Raw genomic sequence first — 25,269 nt, 5'->3', positions numbered from 1 at the left:
AAGCCCCTCCTGAACCAGAGACAATGTCAGAAGCGTCTTACCTGGGCAAGGGAGAGAAAAAGCTGCACTGTTGCTCAGTGGTCCAAAGTCCTCTTTTTAGATGATTCTGAATTTTGTATTTCACTTGAAACATTTTGCATTTCATTTGAAACATCATACTGGACTTCAAGCACCTTGGATTCTGTGCCTCTCCGTTCTTCCTCCAGATTACAGGACCTTGAGTTCCAAATTAAATGCAAAATTTACTTTCATGTGAAAAGAGGACTTTGGACCACTGCGCAACAGTCCAGTTCTTTCTCTCCTTAGCCCAGGTAAGACGCTTCTGATGTTGTCTCTGGGTCAGCAGCAGCCTGATATTAGGAATGTGACAGTTGTTATACAGTGCTGGAGTTGAATTCGAACTGGAAGCATGAATCTGAACACTTTCTGAAAACAGAATTCAAAATGGCAGGGGACAAAAACGAAGTTACTCAACTTGTAGAAGCCCTCGGAAGGAAAAGCAGATGGAGTCTCGAAACGGGTGCATTCACATTTATTTCGTCGTTCTTTCAGCACCGTGAAACTAAAATTTAATAACAAAATGTACATCTTTCACAAACAAGAAGACTAGTCCATTAATAAAGATAAGAGTCCATGTACAAGCACAATTCCTACACCTTACACCTTCACAATTCACATCACCATAATTACACGTTTACCAATAAGCACAGCCTACACACATTACAAAACATTCATAGTCACATGTCCTCAATAGCGACACTCACGGTTCACACATTTCACTAATTATCTTAACAACAAACAAAAAAGAAAAAAAAGAGACATTGCATACCTCGCTCCACTTTCCAAGGGTGCAAACTAGCAGTCCATTCGGCAATCCATTAACACTCCGTGTTGCCACTTGTAAACACTTCAACTCAGAATTCCAACTTTGTTGAGACATAAAAAAAAACTTCTAAAACTTAGACAAAGGTGGATTCACGCCATGTGTGTGTGCTGTGCTGTATGTTCAAAGTCAGACCAAAAACGTCAATATACTTTTATAAAATGTCTACCATATTGGAGCTGTTGTCTGCGCATGCGCATCATCACCAAGGGATTTCAAAATAAAAGTTGCAGAACATAAGCGGTCACTTACACTCCCACCAAATCATGTTATGATGAATGAAGTGCAAACGAATATGAATCACCCATGATTTCTAGGCATAGAGCACATCTTAAATTCTTACATACAAGAAAAAAATAAAATAAAAATGTATAATGCATGTGGTGTGGGTGGAAACTGTTTACTAAGCTTCAAGTAGTAAGAATAATTTTTGGATAGGCCGTTCAACAACTGAGGTTTTAAACGTGTAGGGTCCTTTCTTTATCAGATTTCGATCTCCAACTTGCACCTTGACACGACGAACCAGCCCATCAGCTCCTTCTGTGACATCAATCACACGTCCAAGATGCCACTCATTCCTAGGGAGCATATCCTCCTTAATAATGACCAGGTCATTTATCCTTAGATTCCTCCGGGGTGCATGCCACTTCTGTCTCAAGGAAACATTCTGGAGATATTCTCTCCTCCACCTACTCCAGAACTGCTCAACAAGGTATTGTACCCTGCGCCACCTTTTTGCAACATACAAGTCCTCCCTCACAAACTTTCCAGGTGGTGGCGAGGCAATTTTGGACTTCATCAAGACAAGGTGATTTGGAGTCAAAGGCTCCAATGAATGGGGGTTGTTAATTCCCTCAACACTTAAAGGTCGACTGTTTACAATAGCCATTGCTTCGTAGAACAGTGTTCTGAGAGATGAGTCATCTAATCTCCCTGAGCATTGAGCAACAGTAACATTTAACACATTCTGGATTGTACGGATTTGGCGCTCCCAAATGCCCCCTGCATGACTAGCAGAAGGAGCACTGAATATGAATTCGCATTGCTTATCTGCCAGAAAAACTTCTAGTGCCTTTATATCGCATTGCTTAAGGGCTTCTTTGAGCTCATTTTTAGCGCCAACAAAATTTGTGCCTTGGTCTCAGCGTAGCTGACTGACAGCTCCTCTCAGACTAACAAAACATCTTAGGGCATTGATAAGACAGTCCATAGACATGTCTTCCAACATTTCAATATGGACTGCACGTGAATACAAACATGTAAGAATGAGCTCATATCGCTTGTACTTCTTTCGACCCCTTTTAACTATAAATGGGCCAAAGCAGTCCATCCCACAAAATGTGAAGGGGGCTGAAACTTGGCAGCGTTCTTTGGGGAGATCTGCCATCTTTTGTTCCTCTACAGGTCGTCTAAGCTTTCGACATTTTACACATTTGTGAATGTGGCAGCGGGGGCTTGGTCAAGCACCGGTCTGTGACAGGAGGGCGGAGTTGGGGAAGGTAAGTGGCAGAATCGCTTCACCTGAGTGTCATTAACCTGTGTTTTGTGTGTTCTCCCCAGTAAACCGCCCTATTTAAGGAGGGAGAGCGAGAGCAGAGGAGATGATCCCCGGACGAGACGCTGTGTGTCTGTGTGTCTCTCTCGCTATTTGAACATTATTGTAAACCTGAAAAGTGTGGCAATAAAGCCGATAGCTAAACCTGATCTCTGTCCTGCCGTCCTCTGTGCTCCACCCACACGCGATCTTCGCTACAGTGGGGTGAAGCGATTCTGCCACTTACCTTCCCCAACTCCGCCCTCCTGTCACAGACCGGTGCTTGACCACACCCCCGCTGCCACAGTGAACAAAGTTGGCTACAGTCTTACTCCCACCTTGAACCCAAAAGCCATTATTTCGCAGCTCCATCAATGTTTGATTACACCCCTGGTGGCAGATCTGGGTATGATAATAAGCTATTATCAACTCTGTAATATGGCTGCCCTTTGGGAGAATGATGGGGTGCTTTAGCTCTTGACTCAGTGCTGCCTCTTTCAGTCTCCCACCAACACGAAGTAGACCTGCTTCTAGAAAGGGGTCCAGGCAAAACAGAGAACTTGAACTTGGAAGACTCGTGCCATTGCAACTCGTTTGGAGGACCTTCATCTCTGATGCGAAGGCTTGTTGTTGGGCCATTTCAATCACGATCTCTGCAGCTCTCTTCCGTTCTTCAACAGACACACAGTCAGCATATGATGAAGTTTCTTTGGATCCCATTCTCTTAATCCTTGCAATCACCTTGATGAGCTTTGTCCAGGAGGAAAACCGATCCAAATGTCTTAAGATATCACTTGTTTTACTAACTTGAGTAGCAAATACCTGGACTGCTCTAACCTCTGGATCTCCGACAAGCAATTCAATTGAGGCCTTAGGGGGTAGCATCACATCCTTTCCCCACAGGAATTTGGGTCCACATAGCCAGTTAGATGACATGATTTCCTCTGCGCTGACACCCCTTGAGGCAAGGTCGGCCGGATTTTGTGTTGTATCAACATAGTGCCATTGATTTGGATCTGTACTACTCCTTATCAATTGCACGCGGTTGGCCACAAATACATGAAACCGCCGTGCTTCATTAAAAATATACTCCAACACCACCTGAGAGTCAGTTCAAAAGAATTCTTCATCAATTTTCATTTGCAATTCAGTTCTTAACATGATACTCATTCTAGCAGCAGTAACAGCCGCTGACAACTCCAATCTTGGAATACTTAAAATTTTCACTGGGGCAACTCTTGCCTTTGCCTTTACAAAGCTACAATGGATCTCTCCCTTGTTGTCCATGTATCTTAGGTAGGAACACGCCCCATATCCTGTACTGCTAGCATCCGCAAAGTGGTGCAGCTCAATCCTGACAATTTTCCCAAGGTTGTGCGAGGCATTACATCGGGGTATAGTGATGTCCTTCAACTTTCTTAGTCCATTCTTCCACTCCTCCCACCGTGATTGCAAACTTACAGGAATGGGATCATCCCACCCAACGCCTCGGTGACATAGCTCCTGCAGGATACATTTTCCTTTCATGGTAAATGGAGCTACAAACCCAAGTGGGTCATACAGAGAAGCGACAGCTGACAGGATACCACGGCAAGTTGGAGGGTAGTCTTTGACGTCCATACTGAAAGTGAATGTGTCTGTTTCCATGGACCACTGAATCCCAAGTATATGTCCTTCTGATACAATACCTGGATTAAGACTGAGAGGATCAGTAGTTTCTGCTCTTTCTGATGCAGCTACACAGGTAAGTACTTGTCTTCGGTTTGAATTGAACTTATGCAAACACAAACCTGCACTCCTACAAAGTTGCTGTGCCCCGACAATCAATTATTTAGCCTCTTCCTCTGTTGGAACACTAATCAACCCGTCATCCACATAGAAATTGTTCTCTATAAAGGCTGATGCTAGAGGATATTCCATCTTATGTTGTTGTGCCAGATACCGGAGTCCATAATTAGCACACCCAGGCAAGGAGGCGGCACCAAAAAGGTGGACTGTCATTCTATTTTCCTGAGGCTCTGCATTCAATTGACCTCCCTCCATTCAGGCACAACAGAGAATTGATGAAACATTTTCTCAATGTCGCAAATCACAGCAATAGCCTCTTTTCTAAATCATAAAAGTACTCCCACCAAGGAGTTGGTCAAATCAGGGCCTGTTAGCAGTGTGTCATTCAATGATATTCCATTAAACTTAGCAGAGCAATCAAACACAACTCTAAGTTTATCTGGCTTTTTGGGGTGGTATACCCCATGATGTGGGATATACCACACAATTTCTTTCTCGGAAGCTGCCGGGGCCAATTCTGCATCACCTCTATCCATTATGTCTTTCATAAAGGCTGTGTACTGATCATAATACTGCTTGTTTGCCTTCAACCTTTTCTTCAGGTGTTGTAGCCTAATGGTAGCCAGCTTCTTATTATTTGGAATAATTGGTGCATCAGTGCCCTTAAAGGGAAGTGGCATCTCATAATGCCCATTGTCCTTCTGCTTAATATTGGCACTCAAGAACTGGATAAACTGAACATCCTCCTGGGACACATATTTATCTTCGTGGGTCTTTTCATTAAAGTCAAACTCCAACACCTTTATTACTTCTGGGGCAGAGGGCACTGGGATTTCCCTTACTGAAATTCGATGAACAAAGCTTTGGTTTCCTTGCCTGTCTAAATGGGGATTCACTGACCCAATGATACTCCAATCTAATGCAGTTCTTTGAGCAAAGGGTTCATTTTCACTGCCTGCGATGACCTCAAGGGGGGCTAATGCTGACTGGCAGTCATAACCAATTAGTAGTCCCACTTCACAATCTTGCAAAGGTGACATTTTGCCCTTTAGATGTTTCAAATATGACCACTGGAGTGCAGTGCTGTTAGTGGGAATGTGTGACTTATCGACTGGAATGAAATCCCGAGTATAGGCTTGCTTCACATACAATTCAGAGTTCAGCCCTCTAACCTGTAGACTGCTAACAACCTTACTTGCTATTACTATATTGGCAGCAGTCATGGTGCTCAACTTAAGTTGTACTGGAAGTCCGGGCACACCGAGTTCAGAAGCTAAATCATCTAATATGAAAGTAGAGTCACTTTGTGTATCAAGTAATGCATAAGTGAGAACTTCCTTCCCTGATACTGCTATTGAAGACACAAGAACAGGGACAATGCTAGATGTAGCTAAAGCATGTTGTGTCAAGGCATGTGAATTAACAATGTGTTTCCTCAGTTGTGCGTTCCCCCATGGCCCCAGGGTCAGCTGGCGTGATTTCATTTGGAGTTACTCTTCCTTCTATGTGCAGACATGTTGGATGACGTCGACCACACGTGTTGCAAGTATGACGCCTTTTACAGTCTTTAGTAATGTGTCCTTTCCTTAAGCAGCCAAAACAAAGGTGATGTTCATAAATGAACGCTCTTTTAGCATCTATAGATTTTACAGCAAAGGTTGGACATCTAGCAACACCATGAGCTGCATCTTGGCAACATAAGCAAGGTGGCCATGCTTTTGACTGTTCTGTCTCTATAGAAGAGTCCTTCGCTTCAGTGACTGTGCTTAAGGTTTTAACTCGCTGTGAAATCCTCTCATCCATTGTTTTGATATTCAGCAGAAATGGTGAAGCAATGGAGTTACATGCTATTCGTGCTTCCTTTGCCATGAACTCAGCAAAATGCACAAAGCTTGGATAATTTCCACTTTCATCTAATTTTTCTACGACAATACGACTCCACCTGCGCACTAACCAATCAGGGAGCTTTTTAAGAAGTTTGTGGTTCTCCTCACAATCATCCAGAATGCTTAGTCCCTTTACATGTGGAATGGCCTCGGCACATCCTCTAAGAAAATCAGCAAACTCTCTAAGAGCAATTGGGTCATTGGCAGCAATCTTTGGCCACTTTACAAGCTTGTCTCTGAAGGCCTTTTGGATAATGAATGGACTCCCATATCTATCTTGAAGCACTGCCCAAGTGCCCTGATAGGCATCCTCTGCGTTTCGGTAGAAAAATCCTTCCACCGCCTTGTGTGCTTCTCCTGCAAGATAACTCTTTAAATAAAGCATTTTTTCGGCAACAGGAAGTGGCCTCTGATCGATTAAGGCGTTAAAGGACAATTGCCAATCTATGAATTTCAAGGGATCACCGGTGAATGTCGTAGGTTCTGGAACAGGTAGACGACTTAGAGTAAATGAACTAGCAATTTCTCGTGCTAAATTGACTGATGGATTTGTCAAGGTTCCTTGTAATGCATAATGTGACTGAAAGAGTGTGGCTTGGGCATTTAATGGAAGTTTTGAAGTGTTTTGATGGTCCTCTGGGGTTTGAAGTTGTTCACTGCCACGAATGAGGCCTACATTGTCATTGTAGGCTTTAACACGTGCTGCTGCTACCTTTACATCACTGTCAGCTTGTAGCTGTTGAAGCTTTATTTTTTCCTTTTGCATTTTTAATTTAATTTCAGCTTCCTTTGCTTTCCATTCCTGCTCCATTTCATCAAGCTTCGATTGTTGAGCATGCAGCTCTTGCATAGCCTTTGCCTGTTCCACCTTGGCAGCAAATTCCGCCTCAGCATTGGCACGTTTGCTGGACGCCGCAGAGTTGGCATTGGAGACTTTATCCGATTCCTTAGACAGCCCAGAGACCACAGTTTCTGTGTTTGTTCTACCAAAGACTGATCCATACTCCTGTTTATTCAATATCTGTCTCACTCTTTCCTTTTCAAGTTGGTCATTAAATTCATGTGTGCTCTTTAGTCGTCTAGCGACAAGTTCACAAATATCTGATGTTATAGATCCACATGCATCCATTCGTTTTACAATGTCTGGAGTTGTACTACGGTTTCGCTGCATGGCCTGATAATGTTCAGCAATCACCTTGTGTTTAGACTCAATATTGACTTGGTATAATTCAAGCTCCTCATGTGAGCAACAGGACTTTGTGTTCTTATATCCTTCGCTGACTTTCTCCACAATTCATAAGCCTTATTAAATGCTTTCTCATTTTTTTTGCGGCCTGTTCATGTAAGGCTTGCCCCTTCTCTGTTAACTTTCGCTCGCGGGGGCTGGACCGAATAACTTGTGTTTGATTTGCTTCTCCAAAGATCTCCAACATCTCTGCTTCTTCAGTCTGTTTGGATATATTATTTATCTATGTCTATATTGAGTAAGTAAGTGTAGTAGGTATGTGCTCAACTCTGGTAATTACATTCAGTTTGCACATTTAAAACGATTTTATAAAATTACCCAACGGTCTGATAAACACACAACCCCAGTGAATAGGCTATTTCCATTTCGCAACCTTCAATGTCTGTGTTAAATGTCACTGAATTTCACTTGTAGGTTACTAAGTCTGAAAAAGTCTCTAGCGGTGGACTTATCTGTAGACCATGGATGGAAATTCGTGCACATTCAGCACGCTGGTCCTGGTGGATGGTCCTGGTGGAGCATGGTGGTTGACTCAAGCCTAGTGACGAGTTTCACTGTAGCAGCCCTCGGAAGGAAAAGCAGATGGAGTCTTGAAATGGGTGCATTCACATTTATTTCGTCGTTCCTTCAGCACCGTGAAACTAAAATTTAATAACAAAATGTACATCTTTCACAAACAAGAAGACTAGTCCAGTAATAAAGATAAAAGAGTCCATGTACAAGCACAATTCCTACACCTTACACCTTCACAATTCACATCACCATAATTACACGTTTACCAATAAGCACAGCCTACACACATTACAAAACATTCAGAGTCACATGTCCTCAATAGCGACACTCACGGTTCACACATTTCACTAATTATCTTAACAACAAACAAAAAAGAAAAAAAAACAGACATTGCATACCTCACTCCACTTTCCAAGGGTGCAAACTAGCAGTCCATTCGGCAATCCATTAACACTCCGTGTTGCCACTTGTAAACACTTCAACTCAGAATTCCAACTTTGTTGAGACAAAAAAAAAACTTCTAAAACTTAGACAAAGGTGGATTCACGCCATGTGTGTGTGCTGTGCTGTATGTTCAAAGTCAGACCGAAAATGCCAAAATACTTTTATAAAATGTCTACCATATAGAGATCTTGCAGTCACGTGACCGGAAAGTACACAGACGCCATCTTGTCGGGCAACAACACCGCTGAATACTGCTGCACTCTTGTACAGAATGGATCACTTTCAACCGACGGACTACACGGCTCATTTTTCTAATGCACAGATAATTAGATACATGTCTAAAATAAACGGTCTACAGATTTGTGACCCTTATGGCTTACCGGACGGCAAGGGCGTAACCATGGTATAAATATTGGGGGGGTCCAAATTTGAGCCCTTCCCAAAATATTTTTAAGTGCATTTCGCCAATTTTCATATGGGCCTATTGATAAAGATGTGCTTATCTAGAACATTGTTTTGATGAATACAATTACCAATGAACATGTTAACATTTATATCTTGTTTTTTTATTGTGTATCAGGCAAAACACAAAACAGAATGTGCAACTGCAAAACATGTAACGCAATACAACATACAAAAAACATGTAAAACACTGCATGAAAATCTGTCACACCAGAGCTAGTCTCACACACACACACACACACACACACACACACACACACACACACACACACACTTCAAACAAATGCAGAAATGCCAAATTGCTACAAAAAAATGGCTACCAAAGCAATAGAAAGGAGCATTACCCTGGTTAATAGGTCAAAACAACATAGAACTTTGTAGAAAATATATTGACTTTATCTAAATAAATGGCCCAAAAATATGGAGGCGTTCAAGAATAGAGGGCTACCGTGTGACGTCACCGTACCGCGAGATTTTGTTAGGGCGCCATATTGGAAGACCTCAAGTACATACATACATACATACTCACAATATAAAACAAACTACGAGCGAGAGTGAAGTGACACGATGGCTGATAATTCTGGTTATGTGAGTACATTACCAGCTGCAGAAAGGGCACGGTATGTGGAGAAACTCGCTGTGATTGATGGGTTTGACCCATATGATAAGACTCGGGGCAAGGGAGAATGGAAACATAAGGAGGACCGGACACCAATTCTGCCATCTGTTTGCTACCCAGACATTGTAAACTATTTGTTGTTTACACCCAGTGCCTACACTGCTGATGAATTGAAAGCCTACAAAGGGCTACAGGCTTACAATTATGTTGTTAGTGGCTTGGTTCGTGATATTACAGCTGTTGTTAAGAATAACCTACACATAGTTATGGCCAAGGTAATCTTGTTGATATTTATCTTTTAATAATATATCTTTTCAGTTGAAAAATTAATACTTTTTGTTCCTATTAAGGTATCCATAATTTAGGTTAATTTATCCAAATTATACATATGTATTTATGATATATGCCTACACAACAACTATGCTTTATTTATATAATAGGAGGGAGAGCAAGCCCCAAACCATCCTAAATTATTATTATTATTATTATTATTATTATTATTAAATTGTAGAAGTCTGGGAGGCTTGTTCCTCATACAGATCAACTTGGGGCCAATTTAGCGTGTTTTAAATCTGAATTTCTTGCGTTTGCTTACCTCAAAGTGTCCGCAGATCATGCACAGACTTATCCATTATATCCACAGTTTTTTGCCAAGTCTCACACAGGTTTCTTTCAAGTCTACTGTTGGGCCAATAAATCATAAATAAAACAGCTCAGATTTGTTTGTTTAAGTCGTTTGCCACTCCACTTTATTCTCGTGGGTTCACATACCGCTGCCATTATTTCCCCCTAATCACGAGTTTGTTGGTCTTCCAATATGGTGCAGGGTCTGTTTACTTCCGGTTTCGGGTGACGTCAGTGAAATCCCTCTAATAGAGGGACTGACCAAAATGATAATTATGAGTGACCAAAATGATAATTATCTCATCTCATTATCTCTAGCCGCTTTATCCTTCTACAGGGTCGCAGGCAAGCTGGAGCCTATCCCAACTGACTACGGGCGAAAGGCGGGGTACACCCTGGACAAGTCGCCAGGTCATCACAGGGCTGACACATAGACACAGACAACCATTCACACTCACATTCACACCTACGGTCAATTTAGAGTCACCAGTTAACCTAACCTGCATGTCTTTGGACTGTGGGGGAAACCGGAGCACCTGGAGGAAACCCACGCGGGACACGGGGAGAACATGCAAACTCCACACAGAAAGGCCCTCGCCGGCCACAGGGCTCGAACCCAGGACCTTCTTGCTGTGAGGCAACAGCGCTAACCACTACACCACCGTGCCGCCCCAAAATGATAATTATGACTGACCAAAATGATAATTTTTATTTAATTTATTTACATTTAATTAGAGGATAGTATGCTCTTATTACTAGCCTACTGATGACATGCAGCCTATGATGAGGTTAGAAATAATGCAAAGTTGTTTTAAGGACTCGTAATACAATGCTCTTTACCAGTTCATCTTCAGAGCAGGTCTCTGTCTGTTCCCTTCCTCCATCATGCCTGTGACTCTCTGTGACAGACTCATCATGTCTGTGACTCATCTGGCAAAAAAGGCGAATGTCAGCCCGTTGGTCCTTCCTTTTCTTTGCGGCTACCGCCATTTGAATGTGTCCACCAGCAGCCTACCTGACAGTCCGACTGAGTGGATTTTCAAACCAACTAAGCCGCACTACGGCATCATGGGCTGACCCAAGTGCACAATCATAGGGGGCACTGGCGTAACGCAAGTACTTGGGGCCCCCCCTGCAGCTACTAAAAGTGTCCCCCCCCAAGGCCACCCTGCCACGGCCTCCTCTCTCTCTGTATATCTCTCTTTTGATTGCTGAAAAAGTGTGAAAAAAGTGCCAGGGCTCAGCCCCTGACAGCCCAGGCCCATTTAAACACGTATAGAAGTGCCTAACCCATAGGCCTAGATGTTTTGTTAATTCATTCATATTCAGTACACCAGCAGAGTAGGCTATCCATTTATTACAAATAAATCCAACAATAAAAATGGTGTATGACGTGACAAAGCTCACAGTTCATACAGCTCAGTAAGCAGTAACGATAACAGTAACATTAATAATGATAATTACATAAGGTTCAATAAGGTTTAGGAAAATAAAAATTAAACTATTTTAAAAGCCAGAGTATGGTTAAATAAAATACATCATAAGTTTAAGTAAAAGTTTGCATAAAGAATAAATCTGTCAAACACAGGGGTGCAAGCAACTAACATTTACTCACGTTACTGTTATGAGAAGTTTTATGAGTAATATAAAAATGAGTAATTTTAATTTTACTCAAGTAAATTTTGACCTAGGTATCTTATTCAATTACAATGGAACCAGGCCTGAAAAGGCCTACTGAGTAAAAATGAAATGCAGCACAATAATAAAACAATCTGGCGGAAATTAAAGAAAATTACGCTACCTTGTGTGCAGTTTTTTTTTTTTAACTATTTTACATAACCAACCTATCTTGGATCAATGTGTTGGATGATGGCTGGTGGTCATGGAGAACAATATTCAAGAAAAAGAAACATTGAATTATTGAGAAGAAAGATAATAAAAAGTAACTTTTATTCAAATCCCATTTTAAATCAGGTACTTTTTCACTCATTAGCCTCGTTTTAACTGCACTAGTCCCCCCCGGCCCTACCTGTTAGTGCATCATGAACTGGAGGATAAGGCCTAACTCTCCCAAAAACGGATGAAATTTTGGGCAGTGTGGATGTAAATTCTTCTTTTTTCTTTTTGATTTGCTGCTTTTGAGCACCACTGTTTTCTCTGGTACGCTTCATTGTTGTGTTTATTATTTTCATGTTTCATCGGACTTTTTCGTGCATTGAATCACATCGGGTGACGGGCCCCCCCCTAGCGGTCGGCCCCCCCCGCCTGGCGGGGGCTGCGGGGGTATACTTTACGCCAGTGATAGGGGGGTGGTCACAAAGTTTTTTTGTTTGTTTGTTTGTTTCTCTGTGCTTCCTAAATTGAAAGTAAATCGGACATAACAAGTGAAGGATTCATTATATAGCCATGGTTCAGGATGGCATATTATTTTTCTCATATTGATTTAATACGCCAAAATATTGGGGGGGACAGATTGGTACTTTCCCAATATTGGGGGGGACATGTCCCCCCCAGTGCCTATGGTGGTTACGCCCATGCCGGACGGAGTTTTCACGACCGCGACATAAAAAAAAACAGAGAGCCATCATAGAATACTTTTACGATACATCCACAATTCTAACAAAAACATATATGTTTGTGTGGATTTACATATAAAAGGCATATACATTTTAAACTGTAAAATATAATTTAAAACTACAAACATTCCATGAAGCATACAAAGACAGTGTAATTCATCATACACATTATCTGTAAAAACCATGCACAATGTTCACTTCATACATACTAGATTTTCATAAATTTGTATGAGGATAATGCAAAAAGTGCCACTTTCAGGAGTAAATCATACATGGCATATATATTTATTTATAAGTCCTTATAAGGATTGATCCTTATATTTATAAGGATTTACTACTAAGACAGTGGTAAACTCTTATAAGTTCTTTACTGGTTTTTTTTCGTACCACACCGCTAAAGACCCAATCCACCCCCCCCCCCCCCCCCCCCCCCCCCCCCCCCCCCGCCCCAACCCTCTTTTCTCAGGCTCCCACTTCCCGGAATTTTTTTATTAGAGCAAGTCATAAACTTATGCTGCAAATAACCACATGGATATACTGAAATAAATACATGACGAACCTGAGATGAAATGGTCACTGCACAGGCGCCAGTGATCGCTCCTTCCAGTCGGTACCCATGCCTTGTTCTTGTTGTTTGGATCAGATAATTAGATACATGTCTAAAATAAACGGTCTACAGATTTGTGACCCTTATGGCTTACCGGACGGAGTTTTCACGACCACGACATAAAAAAAACAGAGAGCCATCATAGAATACCTTTACGATACATCCACAATTCTAACAAAAACATATATGTTTGTGTGGATTTACATATAAATCCACACAAACTTCCGATAGCAGCAATCCATTTTGCGCGCCTGTCAGGGTCCCGTGGCAGCCTATGAAACTTTCTTCCTGTTTTCTGACCTCTCCTGTTGTGGCATTTATATGCCATGCAAGTATCCGGCATTGTGGCACGGTAATTTTTGAATATTTCGGCAAAAAAAAAAAGAAAGTCAGCGTCGGAAAGGCGGCGGAAAGATGGCGCTTGACCGCCAAGATGGCGCTTGACCGCCAAGATGGCGCTTGACCGCCAAGATGGCGCTTGACCGCCAAGATGGCGCTTGTCTACAATCTGGAGCGGATGTGACGTCACATGCTTCTTCTTCTTCTTCTTTTGGGTTTACTGGCGGGTTACGCTTGGTTTGCGCATACCTCCACCTACTGGTTCCTGGGAGACTCTGCTACCCTCTACTACTTAAATGCGGGCATATAGAGATCTTGCATGTGACGTCACAGCTGATCCAGGTTGTGACAGACGCCATCGTGTCGGTCAAACGCCATATTCCGCCTTCTACTTCTGGTTCTACTTCTGCTTTTACTTCTACCTTTTCTTCTGGAAAACCCTACTATATACAATTCTACTACAACGGCTGTGGCTCCAAGCTCTCCCTACCTGTGCACGTTTTTTTGTTTTTTGTGTGTATTTTTGCGTGTTGTTCGTCTGTACCGGACTTCAATATCCACTACAACCGTATGGACTTACTGGACATTGGTTTCCAGCAGAAAATGACGGTTTGTAGCGATTTCCATCGCATGCACAACATTCCGGACGAGAAAAAAAAAAAAACATTCTGGACGAGATAGCGGGGTCTCCGTGGATTGTTATCGGAAGCAAAGCGAAGGAGGTGGCGCCGGGAGCAAAAGCGAGGCTGCAGGCAGCAAAAGCGAGGCTGCAGGCAGAGCGGCCTGTTGACTAAACTCAGAAAACAGCTACTCAAACCTCCACTGCCAAGCCTCTACCTCTCCAACGCCAGATCCATGTAAACAACATGGACGATTTGGAATTACCTTATTCTATTCTATAATCGGCTGGTCAGTGCTATACTCAATACTTAAGTGACTTACCCATCCAATGAGGATTGTTATTTTCTTGTTACAAGATGCCACATCTGAGTCGCTGACAAATCCTGAATTTCTGTAGAGATAACTGTGCAGAGATTTATAAGCACGCAGTGCTTCACCACTGAAAAGCGAGAGAAAGTTGATGAGGTAATCATACACGTCCGGGTATTCCGCTGGCAGTTCAAAATCCGGTCGTGAAAACTCCGTCCGGAAAGCCATAAGGGTCACAAATCTGTAGATCGTTTATTTTAGACATATATCTAGTTATCTGTTCATTAGAAAAATGAGCCGTGTAGTCCGTCGGTTGAAATTGATCCATTCTGTACACGAGTGCAGCAGTATTCAGCTGTGTTGTTGCCCGACACGATGGCGGTTGTGTACTTCCCGGTCACTTGACTGCAAGATCTCTATAGCCGGGTGGCACGGTGGTGTAGTGGTTAGCGCTGTCGCCTCACAGCAAGAAGGTCCTGGGTTCGAGCCCCGGGGCCGGCGAGGGCCTTTCTGTGCGGAGTTTGCATGTTCTCCCCGTGTCCGCGTGGGTTTCCTCCGGGTGCTCCGGTTTCCCCCACAGTCCAAAGACATGCAGGTTAGGTTAACTGGTGACTCTAAATTGACCGTAGGTGTGAATGTGAGTGTGAATGGTTGTCTGTGTCTATGTGTCAGCCCTGTGATGACCTGGCGACTTGTCCAGGGTGTACCCCGCCTTTCGCCCGTAGTCAGCTGGGATAGGCTCCAGCTTGCCTGAGACCCTGTAGAAGGATAAAGCGGCTAGAGATAATGAGATGAGATGAGATCTCTATAGCCCTGTTGTTGTTAAATATCTCAGAATTGCCCTTATATTGGCCTCCCTTCCCAGTACTGCGGCCTGATTAAAGTCAGCTCTACCCTCCCTAAGAAGCTCATCTTTCCAATATTTCCTTTCCTGCTCATATGCTAGGCATTCAAACAAAACATGTTGGACTGTTTCCTCCTCCAAGGTACAGCCTTCACACTGCCCTGATGCCACTCTTTCAAATCTGAACTGAGTGCTGTTCAGTAATGAGTGGCCTATCCGTAATCTAGTTATCACCACCTCATCTCTCCTGCTACCACTCACCTTAACTCCTTTCCCCACCTCCCTTTGGATATTGTACAAGTGCCTTCCCTTACTCTCCCTGTCCCATATCATCTGCCACTGCTTCATCACTGCCCTCTTAATTAGCACTTTCATTTCCCCCCGGCCCAAGTGGACTGTTATGTCGGGTTCTGGTCTCTCTAGCGCTTCTTTGGCCATGTTGTCAGCCCTTTCATTGCCCCACACTCCAACATGTGCTGGAATCCACATGAATATTACAGTGATTTCATATCTTTCCAAACGGTATAAACCCATATACACTTCATACAATAAGTCCATCCTACATGACTTAGATGACTGTATGCTGTTTATCACCGCAGCAGAATCTGAACATATAACTACCTTTCCTGGCCTGGCCTCTTCCACCCACTCTAGCGCTTTAATTATTGCTGTCATTTCCGTGGCATAGACTGACAGCTCATCTGTCAGTCTCCACATCAGGCTAATTCCCCTTCTCCTGACGACCATGGAGGCCCCTGCTCGCCCTGTTACTGGGTCCTTAGAGCCATCTGTGTAGATTTCAGTGCAAGGATGGTGTGTGTCTTTAATGTACTGATTGACATATCCTGCCAAGGACTCTGCTTCCATCTCTGTCCCCTCGTGCACATACTGCAGTATTGCCATGTCAACTGTTGGTTGAGGGAAGAACCATGGCGGGACTGGAGATATTGGAACAGTTGGGGCAATTATTTCTTTTTGGAGATGTCACATGCAAGTGCTCCATTGGAGCTGTTGTCTGTGCATGTGTATCATCACCAAGGGATTTCAAAATAAAAGTCGCAGAACATAAGCGGTCACTTACACAACTTATTCAATCAACGTACTTCCAAAATGCCCAGTGATAGAAATGGACAAATGGGGACAATATGTTCAGTAGTGCCATAGTTAAAGGAGCATTTGGTAAGACTATGATGAATGATGAATGACTATGATCCATGATGAATGACTGCTTGTAAAAAATGTCAGACAGCCGGGGTGAATCCTACATTACGGAAGTGACTGTTCCTTCACTGGTTAAAAATCAGTTGATGTCAGCAGTGTTTCTCATACGATTCTGATTGGACATAATCGGGAGTATTTTTAACTTGGCAGTAGGGATTTCCCAAAACCAGGAGATTATCCAGTTTTTAACAAATACGATCGGGAGGCCGGAGACGGAGGCTAAAATCGGGAGCCTCCCGACGAAATCAGGAGGGTTGGCAAGTATGGACTTCAAGCACCTTGGATTCTGTGCCTCTCCGTTCTTCCTCCAGATTACAGGACCTTGAGTTCCAAAGTAAATGCAAAATTTACTTTCATGTGAAAAGAGGACATTGGACCACTGCGCAACAGTCCAGTTCTTTCTCTCCTTAGCCCAGGTAAGACGCTTCTGATGTTGTCTCTGGGTCGGCAGTGGCCTGATATTAGGAATATGACAGTTGTCATACAGTACTGGAGTTGAATTTGAACTGGAAGCATGAATCTGAACACTTTCTGAAAACAGAATTCAAAATGGCAGGGGACAAAAACGATGTTACTCAACTTATTCAATCAACGTACACTACCGTTCAAAAGTTTGGGGTCACCCAGACAATTTTGTGTTTTCCATGAAAAGTCACACTTTTATTTACCACCATAAGTTGTAAAATGAATAGAAAATATAGTCAAGACATTTTTCTGGCCATTTTGAGCATTTAATCGACCCCACAAATGTGATGCTCCAGAAACTCAATCTGCTCAAAGAAGGTCAGTTTTATAGCTTCTCTAAAGAGCTAAACTGTTTTCAGCTGTGCTAACATGATTGTACAAGGGTTTTCTAATCATCCATTAGCCTTCTGAGGCAATGAGCAAACACATTGTACCATTAGAACACTGGAGTGAGAGTTGCTGGAAATGGGCCTCTATACACCTATGGAGATATTGCACCAAAAACCAGACATTTGCAGCTAGAATAGTCATTTACCACATTAGCAATGTATAGAGTGTATTTCTGATTAGTTTAAAGTGATCTTCATTGAAAAGAACAGTGCTTTTCTTTCAAAAATAAGGACATTTCAAAGTGACCCCAAACTTTTGAACGGTAGTGTACTTCCAAAATGCCCAATGACAGAAATGGACAAAATGTTCAGTATTGCCATGGTTAAAGGAGCATTTGGTAAGACTGGTCTCTCCCCCCCCAGATTTCATTTCTGGCAGTTAAGTGCATGGGTTCAAGGACACGCTCCATTGCAGATGCACCAAACATGTGATATTTCAGGCCAACTCCCCCAACACATACATGCAATCAGTTCTGACCCGCACTCATATTTTTCCTTTCTTTTTGCTCATCCCTTTTTCCTCCATTGGCTTCCATTGATTTTTGGCCCCATTGAAAATGAATGGTGTTTCAGAAGGAAAAACTTTCACTCTCCATCAATTTTTTTAACCAAGTGACCAAACTTCAAGAAACTTCACTTGATGCCTCAGGCCAAGTCCCCACACAGATCCATCCCCTCATCTGAGACCTGCACTAGTCTTTTCCTTGGTTTTCACGCATCTCTTTTTATCTCCATAGGCTTCCATTGATTTTTGGCCCCATTCAAATGAATGGAGTTTTGCTCAGTAACACTTCACCACACATCCACCAAACTTCATACGGCACCTCAGGCCAAATCACCATCACACACATGATATCGGCTCTGACCCGCACTCGCCTTTCTCTCGCCTTTCATCTGTCCAGTTTTTCTCCATTTTGCCGCTAATCAATGGAAGCTTGACTGAGTCGTTCCTCCCTTCCCCCATAGGTGATGATGCATTTGGCAAGGATCTGCTCATCTGAGACTTTGACAGCAAATCAACTTCAACTCAATGGCCACTTTATTAGGAATACTTACACGCACACATGATAGCAATTAGCATATAAGCATTCACGTGATACCATGCTAGCTGTTAGCATGCTACCCATTACGATATGATGCCTGCTGTTAGCTCGTGAGTTGTTAGCATGTTCACCATTAGCATGTTATCATGAGAGCTGTTAACATGTTAGGATTAGCATGGTAGCATGCAGAGTTTGCATGTTTGCTGTTAGCGAGTTTGCCTGAGCATGTTAGCATGCTAACTGTTAGCATGTCACCCTCAGCGTGTTAGCATGCTAAAAGTTAGCATACTAGCCATTAGCATGTTAGGCTGTTAGCATGATAGCTGAAGGATATTAGCCTTAAAGTGTTAGAATTTTAACAAATAGCATGTTAATCATTAGCATGTTAGAATGCTAGCTGTTAGCATGTTATCTATTAGCATGTTAGCATTAACATGTTAACATGATAGCTTTTAGCATGTTAGTATGCTGTTAGCATGTTAGTATGCTAACTGTTAGCATGCTAGTTGTTAGCATGTTGGCATTAGCATATTGGCATGCTAGCTTTTAGCATGCTAGCATGATAGCTGTTCTGCTACAGCTCAGCAAGCACACTTTGCATTTTCTCTGTGGAAATGCAGTCTAGTTAGCATTATCCTCATTAGATAATTAAGTATAGCTCTGTCTGTACAACAAGAAATTATAATTATGCTTTACACTTAATCCAGCACAAAGTTCTGATACAGAATGAACTGATAAAACCAGAAACTTCCTACAAATTTTTTTTCATATCTGGTTCTTCGTCTATAACTCGGCTCTCAGATTGGTATCTCCACTCAGCAGGCACTGATCTGTGTTTGGTGATTAATAACGATTAATATATATTTCTCCTGATGTGGTCATCTGCTGTAGAAGTGGTGGGATTTCTGCAGTATGGATCTCACTAAATTATTGTTCCTGGTTGCAGCCCTGCTGACGTACAGCCAAACTCTCAGGGATAATCACTCATTAACAGTATCCAGGTTAGAGCTGATGATTTAATTAATTACTCTTGGATTAAATCTCTGGTTAATACATGCATGGTCAGACCCTCCAGGATTTCGCGATGTTGCGATTTGCAACTTCAACGCAAATTCAACCAATCCCCGCGAATTCAGGGCGGTGTTGCAATTATATCCAATCACCGCAACTTTCCCGCAAATTTGACCAATCGTTGGCGTCGTCTTGAGGTGACATCAACAAACTACCTTCCGCCTTACTTCCGTGTATACGTTCAAGAGAAGCAGCATGTGTGCAGTGTTGCCAGATTGGGTGGTTTCAAGTGCATTTTGGCGGGTTTTGAACATATTTTGGGCTGGAAAACGTCAGCACTATCTGGCAACACTGCATGTGCGAGTCAGTGTTTATGTAGGCTTAAATTCTGTTTTGTTTTGTTTTTTGAATTGGCTATAAGCATTGTTTTAATTTATTTGCTAACAAATACAAACAAATACAAAGTAACAAGGACAGAATGAAACAAATCAATACATACACATGACATACAACAGAAACACTGACATAACATTAACAACAGTTTCAAAGGCTGGACAGTACTACTAATATGTTGACAGAGAGATGTAACAGGACACATGGAGACAAATTCAACAGAGATAAATGAGCTATATTGCTGTATAGGGGAGGCTGGGTGAGGTTGGTGCACAGTGTTGCCAGATTGGGTGGTTTCAAGTGCATTTTTGCGGGTTTTGAACATATTTTGGGCTGGAAAAAGTCAGCACTATCTGGCAACACTGCATGTGCGAGTCAGTGTTTATGTAGGCTTAAATTCTGTTACTAAAAGTGTGTTATGTTTACAGTGAAGGACTGGGTACACTTTACATTATTTTTTACTTAATACAAGAAATTAATGGATGCCAACATTTTTGCCAAAATGGTATTTTATTTTCCATTGTTTAGGCAGCTTCAGCATCATACTGTGAGATTCTGTTCAAATTGTTTTTTTTTCTTCTATGAAGCCTGAGCCATTTATTTTATTAGTTTATAATTATTGTTTGATTTAGTCTTCAGGAGAGACTGCCTGCACACAGTACTGGTATTAATAGTTTTTTTTTCTTACATGAAAGCTGAGGCATTTATATTATATTTTAAGGTAACTTCAGGTGAGGTTCTCTGCATTTTAACTTTTGAACCAACAGGTGCATTTGGAGGTGGTGTAGTGGTTAGCGCTGTCGCCTCACAGCAAGAAGGTCCTGGGTTCGAGCCCCGGGGCCGGCGAGGGCCTTTCTGTGTGGAGTTTGCATGTTCTCCCCGTGTCCGCGTGGGTTTCCTCCGGGTGCTCCGGTTTCCCCCACAGTCCAAAGACATGCAGGTTAGGTTAACTGGTGACTCTAAATTGATTGTAGGTGTGAGTGTGAATGGTTGTCTGTGTCTATGTGTCAGCCCTGTGATGACCTGGCGACTTGTCCAGGGTGTACCCCGCCTTTCGCCCGTAGTCAGCTGGGATAGGCTCCAGCTTGCCTGCGACCCTGTAGAAGGATAAAGCGGCTAGAGATAATGAGATGAGATGAGGTGCATTTGGATAAGTAAAGCCTATTTTTCTGCATTTTTGTAGTCCTGGTAATCTTTTATAGTGATAAAGTTGTTTATAGGACCATTTCTCAGTGTCTTTGTTTTTTTAAACCAATAGTTTTTCAGTAATAACTTTAATATTTAACATATCACTCAATTTTAATCACAAAAAGAGAAAATCGCAACAATTCCTCGCAACTTTCATTTCCTCCCACAATGTAATCGCAACAAAAACCTAAAAAACACCGCAACTTTCATTGCAATTTTTTGGGAAAACCCCCCCGCAACATCAGACATTTTAGCCTGCAACAATCACAAAAAAGGCCCGCGGAATCCTGGGGGGACTGCATGGTATTTGTAGTCATGGAAAACGACTTGTAACTTCCCCTCTAAACGAGAGTTCGGGTCAGGTGTGGCTGATGTCATCAATTCTCAGTAATTGATTCCATTTCCTAACATACACATTCCACAGAGTTCTAAATGTCAAATCAGTCTTACACAAATCTAACATTAGAAAAAAAAATCATTCTGCAAGTCTGTTCAGATTGAATAAGTACATGAAAATGGAGTGTGAATTTTTAATCGCCAAATATAATTTCTTGTGAGATTTACTGTTTAAGAGCGAGATTCCTCCATCTGTCCTGGATGAGCATTTACTTCTGAACGCTAAATTCATGGTTATTACACTCATTATGGCCATGTTATTTTTGTATTCATGTAAAATGACCTCCTCATGGTATCATCCATCAACTATAGAAAACATGGACGGTGTGGCTCTATTGCCTCCCATTCGATAGAATTGAAGTGAAAGTTCCTCCGCCATGTCGTCACGTTTGGAGCCAGAGTCTGCGCAGTAGAAACGAGAATCAAAGTCAGTGTAACAGTTTCTGATGTGGGTGGAGCACAAAAGCACGGCAGGCGAGAGTTGGTGTTTACACACACTTTATTGAGCTTTCTTTCTTTCTTTCACTCACTCACACATGCGTTATGGTCAGGGAGAGACCCCTTTTCTCTGCGCTCTCTCCTTTTATGCTCCCTCCCTGTAACACACACACACACACACACACACACACACACACAATAATTGACAGCAGGTGGAATGACTTAGCCACTTACCTTCCCCGACCCCGCCCTCCATTCACAGACTGCTGCTTGGCCACGCCCCCACTACCACATACCCCCACCGACCGACTAAGCCCTCCGTTTGTGGGTGATAGACACTGGTGCAGATAGACTTAATCCCCAGTAACCCATACAGTTCTCGCAGTGTGTGTGACATAAATGTAGTGCCTTGGTCTGCCAGGATTTCTTTCGGAATCCCGACCCGAGAGATAAAGCGGAAGAGCACTTCCGCAATACTGCGTGCTGAGATACTGCGAAGAGGCACTGCTTCCGGATATCGCATTGCATAGTCCGCCAGAACTAAAATAAAGCGATATCCCCATGCTGACCGATCTAATGGCCCAACAAGATCCATCCCAATTCGCTCAAACGGGGTCTCAATTAGAGGAAGAGGGTGCAACGGCGCTTTTGGAGTGGCCGCGGGATTTACTAACTGGCATTCACGGCATGCCGCACACCACCGACGGACATCCCCATGAATCCCTGGCCAAAAGAACCGGGCCATTATTTGGGCTAGTGTTTTATTCTGCCCCAAGTGTTCAGCCATGGGATTAAAGTGAGCCGCATGGAATAAGAGTTCCCTACGGCTCTTTGGGATTAACAACTGGGTTATTCGTTCATTAGTTTGAGTGTCCTGCATCACTCAGTACAATCTATCTTTAATAATAGCAAAATATGGAAAGGTCGGTGCCATGCTTGGCTGAAGAGTTTGACCATTGATTACTCTCACTTGGTCAAACGCATGCCACAGAGTCTCCTCTCGCGATTGCTCTAACGGGAAATCCCCAAAGGAATCCCCAAGAGAGGGAGGAGGAGCGAGCTGCTCCTCACTCTGACATGGTGTTGACGGAGACGGCTCTGTTAAATGTGTTATTACTGTTTGTTTCGCTGCTGGCTTCCGGGGTGTGGTCGGTTTGGTTTGTGACACGGAGGACGGGCGTTGGGCGGGGTGAATGGTCAGGAGTTGCTTGTGGGAAGTGACAGAGTAGGAAGTGTGGGATGGATGAATCTGAGCACGGGTTTGGTGAGGATGGGGGTCCCAAGCATAAAAAATCGAAGGGGATTAATAACAGTATTAATGAGAATATGAATACATCGGTGAGGAAGGAATCGTATAAGGTATTTATTACGTTGGTTAAAGAGGGTGATTCGTTTACGGGTTGGAGTCCTATCCAGTTGACGAGGAAGGTGTATGAGGAGTTAGGAGAAGTTGTATGTGCCATTAAAACAAGGAGTGGGTCACTTCTGGTAGAATGTATGGATGAGGCACAATTAATGAGAACAGTAAAATGACTACATTTGCTGGGCAGAACGTAAAGTGTGTGGTAGGCTGGGATAAAAAACTGATTAGGGGAGTAATAACTGGGATCCCTGTTGAGGATTCAATGGAAGACCTCAGGGCTAGTATTAGAAAGTTCAAAGTAAAAGAGGCTTAGCGCCTAAAAATGAAAAGGGATGGGGTGTTGAGCGACAGTCTGTCGGTTTTGCTTACGTTTGATGAAATCATGCTTCCCCAAAAATAGGCCGTGAGCTGGGGTCGATTATTGTTCAGTTTCGTGGCACCCAACTGGGGACTACAATCTTAAGCATTGTAAATTAAGATTAGCTTTTTCTAAGGTGAAAAATCAATGTTCCCACTTTCAAAGGTGTGGATAGCTATGTAAAAAACACAAGCGAACTCGGTGCATATCTCTCTTCATCCTTACACTCCTAGCTGTGGAAGAATGGCTGACTCTGTTCATCTTGACCAATCAGGGACCGTGATTTGGTCCACGTGATCAGATGGAACTAAAGATGGCTGCGCCCATGCCGACACGGCGTGGGAGCCAAGTTACGTGTATTATCCATGTTTGTAACAAAAATCTAGGGGATCCAAGCCAGTTCACTCAAAAATCATGGACCAGAGTTTGCGAGTTTGGCAAAAAATGGCTTGAACTCGACGGACCCGAACAACAAGTTGCTGAACAACGTCATGATTTGTTCCAGAAAGGTGGGTACCGCTTCTCTCTCGCTTTATTTAGATCTAGCTTAGGCACGCCAAGGCTACTCGACTTCCCACTTGTACCTAATTATTTTTTTTGTCTTGTGGAAGATTTCAAAGATAGGTCATGGTTAGTTTTCATGAGCCTGTCAGGGAAGATTGGTATTGAAGAACAACTGGCCAACATGTCCAAAACCATGGGGGGGGGGGTCTAGCTCACTGAATGCCAGACTCACACTGTAACTAGTCTAGTGTAAGTGTAAACAAGACGTTTCAGAGTCGGGCCGGACAGCCCAAGTGCTGGCTGCTGTCACGCCTATCTGGTCTCTGCTGCCCATATCACAGCTTCCAGCCCCCTGTTCCGTTGGCTTTACCATTGTCACACACTCTGCCCTGACCCTTCCCACCTGTCCACTACAATCAGTAGGCATCCTAAAAACCATTTTAAAAATGTCTTGTCTACAAAACAGCTGGCACCCAGCCTGTGGGTCCCCTTTTTTGATATGGGAACATTTCAGGGAATCCCAGACGTACAGGCTACCCCCCAGATTGATAAAATCACCAAATTGTTCTAACAACCGTTAAGATGTTTGAAAGTCATTAAAACAAATGTTACAGTATGAGATATGTGTGTTTTTTCAGATGTCAACGACATCGATCCAGCATTTGGGTACCACCGCGTTTGTTATAGTCGTTTTACTGATAAAACCAAAGTGGAACGTGCAATAGCTCGTAAGGAACGATTGGCTAAAACCCATATTCAAGATGTTCAAATGCAAGAAGAAGCAGAGGCTATTCCCTCAACACCATCTCCTAAAAAGCGTCTGCGATCCCACCATGCCTCAGCAGCTGTCAGTCAGGCAGCTGCCAGGTCAAGTAATATTCTGCCAAGGATCTGCATTATTTGCAGAAAAGAAAACCTGCGAGAGGGTCCGCGGTCCAAACGAGTCACTGCAAAGCTGATGCAAGCTGAGACAACTGATGCAGGTAAGGTCTGAAAAGTTCTCTTATACTTCAGGTTGCCTGAATGCCACTTAAAACTAAAAAAAATTGAACATTGATTCCTGTTTATTTAAAAATCCAATAGTGTCTGTTGATTTTATATTTTATTATTTTATTATTCCCTTGAGAGAGTACAGAATATTTCAATTTTAACTTTTATTGACTACTACTGGAACAATAGTGAAAGAGCTCACCAAGGGTGAAATT

General features: G+C 42.8%; 1 protein-coding gene across 1 annotated transcript in view; it reads right to left on the bottom strand.

Annotated features, from left to right (window-relative positions):
* Positions 1-13,549, bottom strand: part of LOC132870507 (GTPase IMAP family member 8-like) — a 41,394-nt gene extending 27,845 nt beyond the window's left edge. Inside the window, exon 1 of the mRNA XM_060904172.1 lies at positions 13,135-13,549. The gene's annotated coding sequence lies outside the window, so the exon portion shown is untranslated. The remainder of the gene's footprint in view (positions 1-13,134) is intronic.
* Between the last annotated feature and the right edge of the window lie 11,720 nt (positions 13,550-25,269).

The sequence above is a fragment of the Neoarius graeffei genome, chromosome 22 (assembly GCF_027579695.1).
Source record: "Neoarius graeffei isolate fNeoGra1 chromosome 22, fNeoGra1.pri, whole genome shotgun sequence".
Classification (NCBI taxonomy): Eukaryota; Metazoa; Chordata; class Actinopteri; order Siluriformes; family Ariidae; genus Neoarius; species Neoarius graeffei.
The sequence above is the reverse complement of the archived record's forward strand: the minus strand, read 5'-3'. Positions and strand labels throughout refer to the sequence as shown.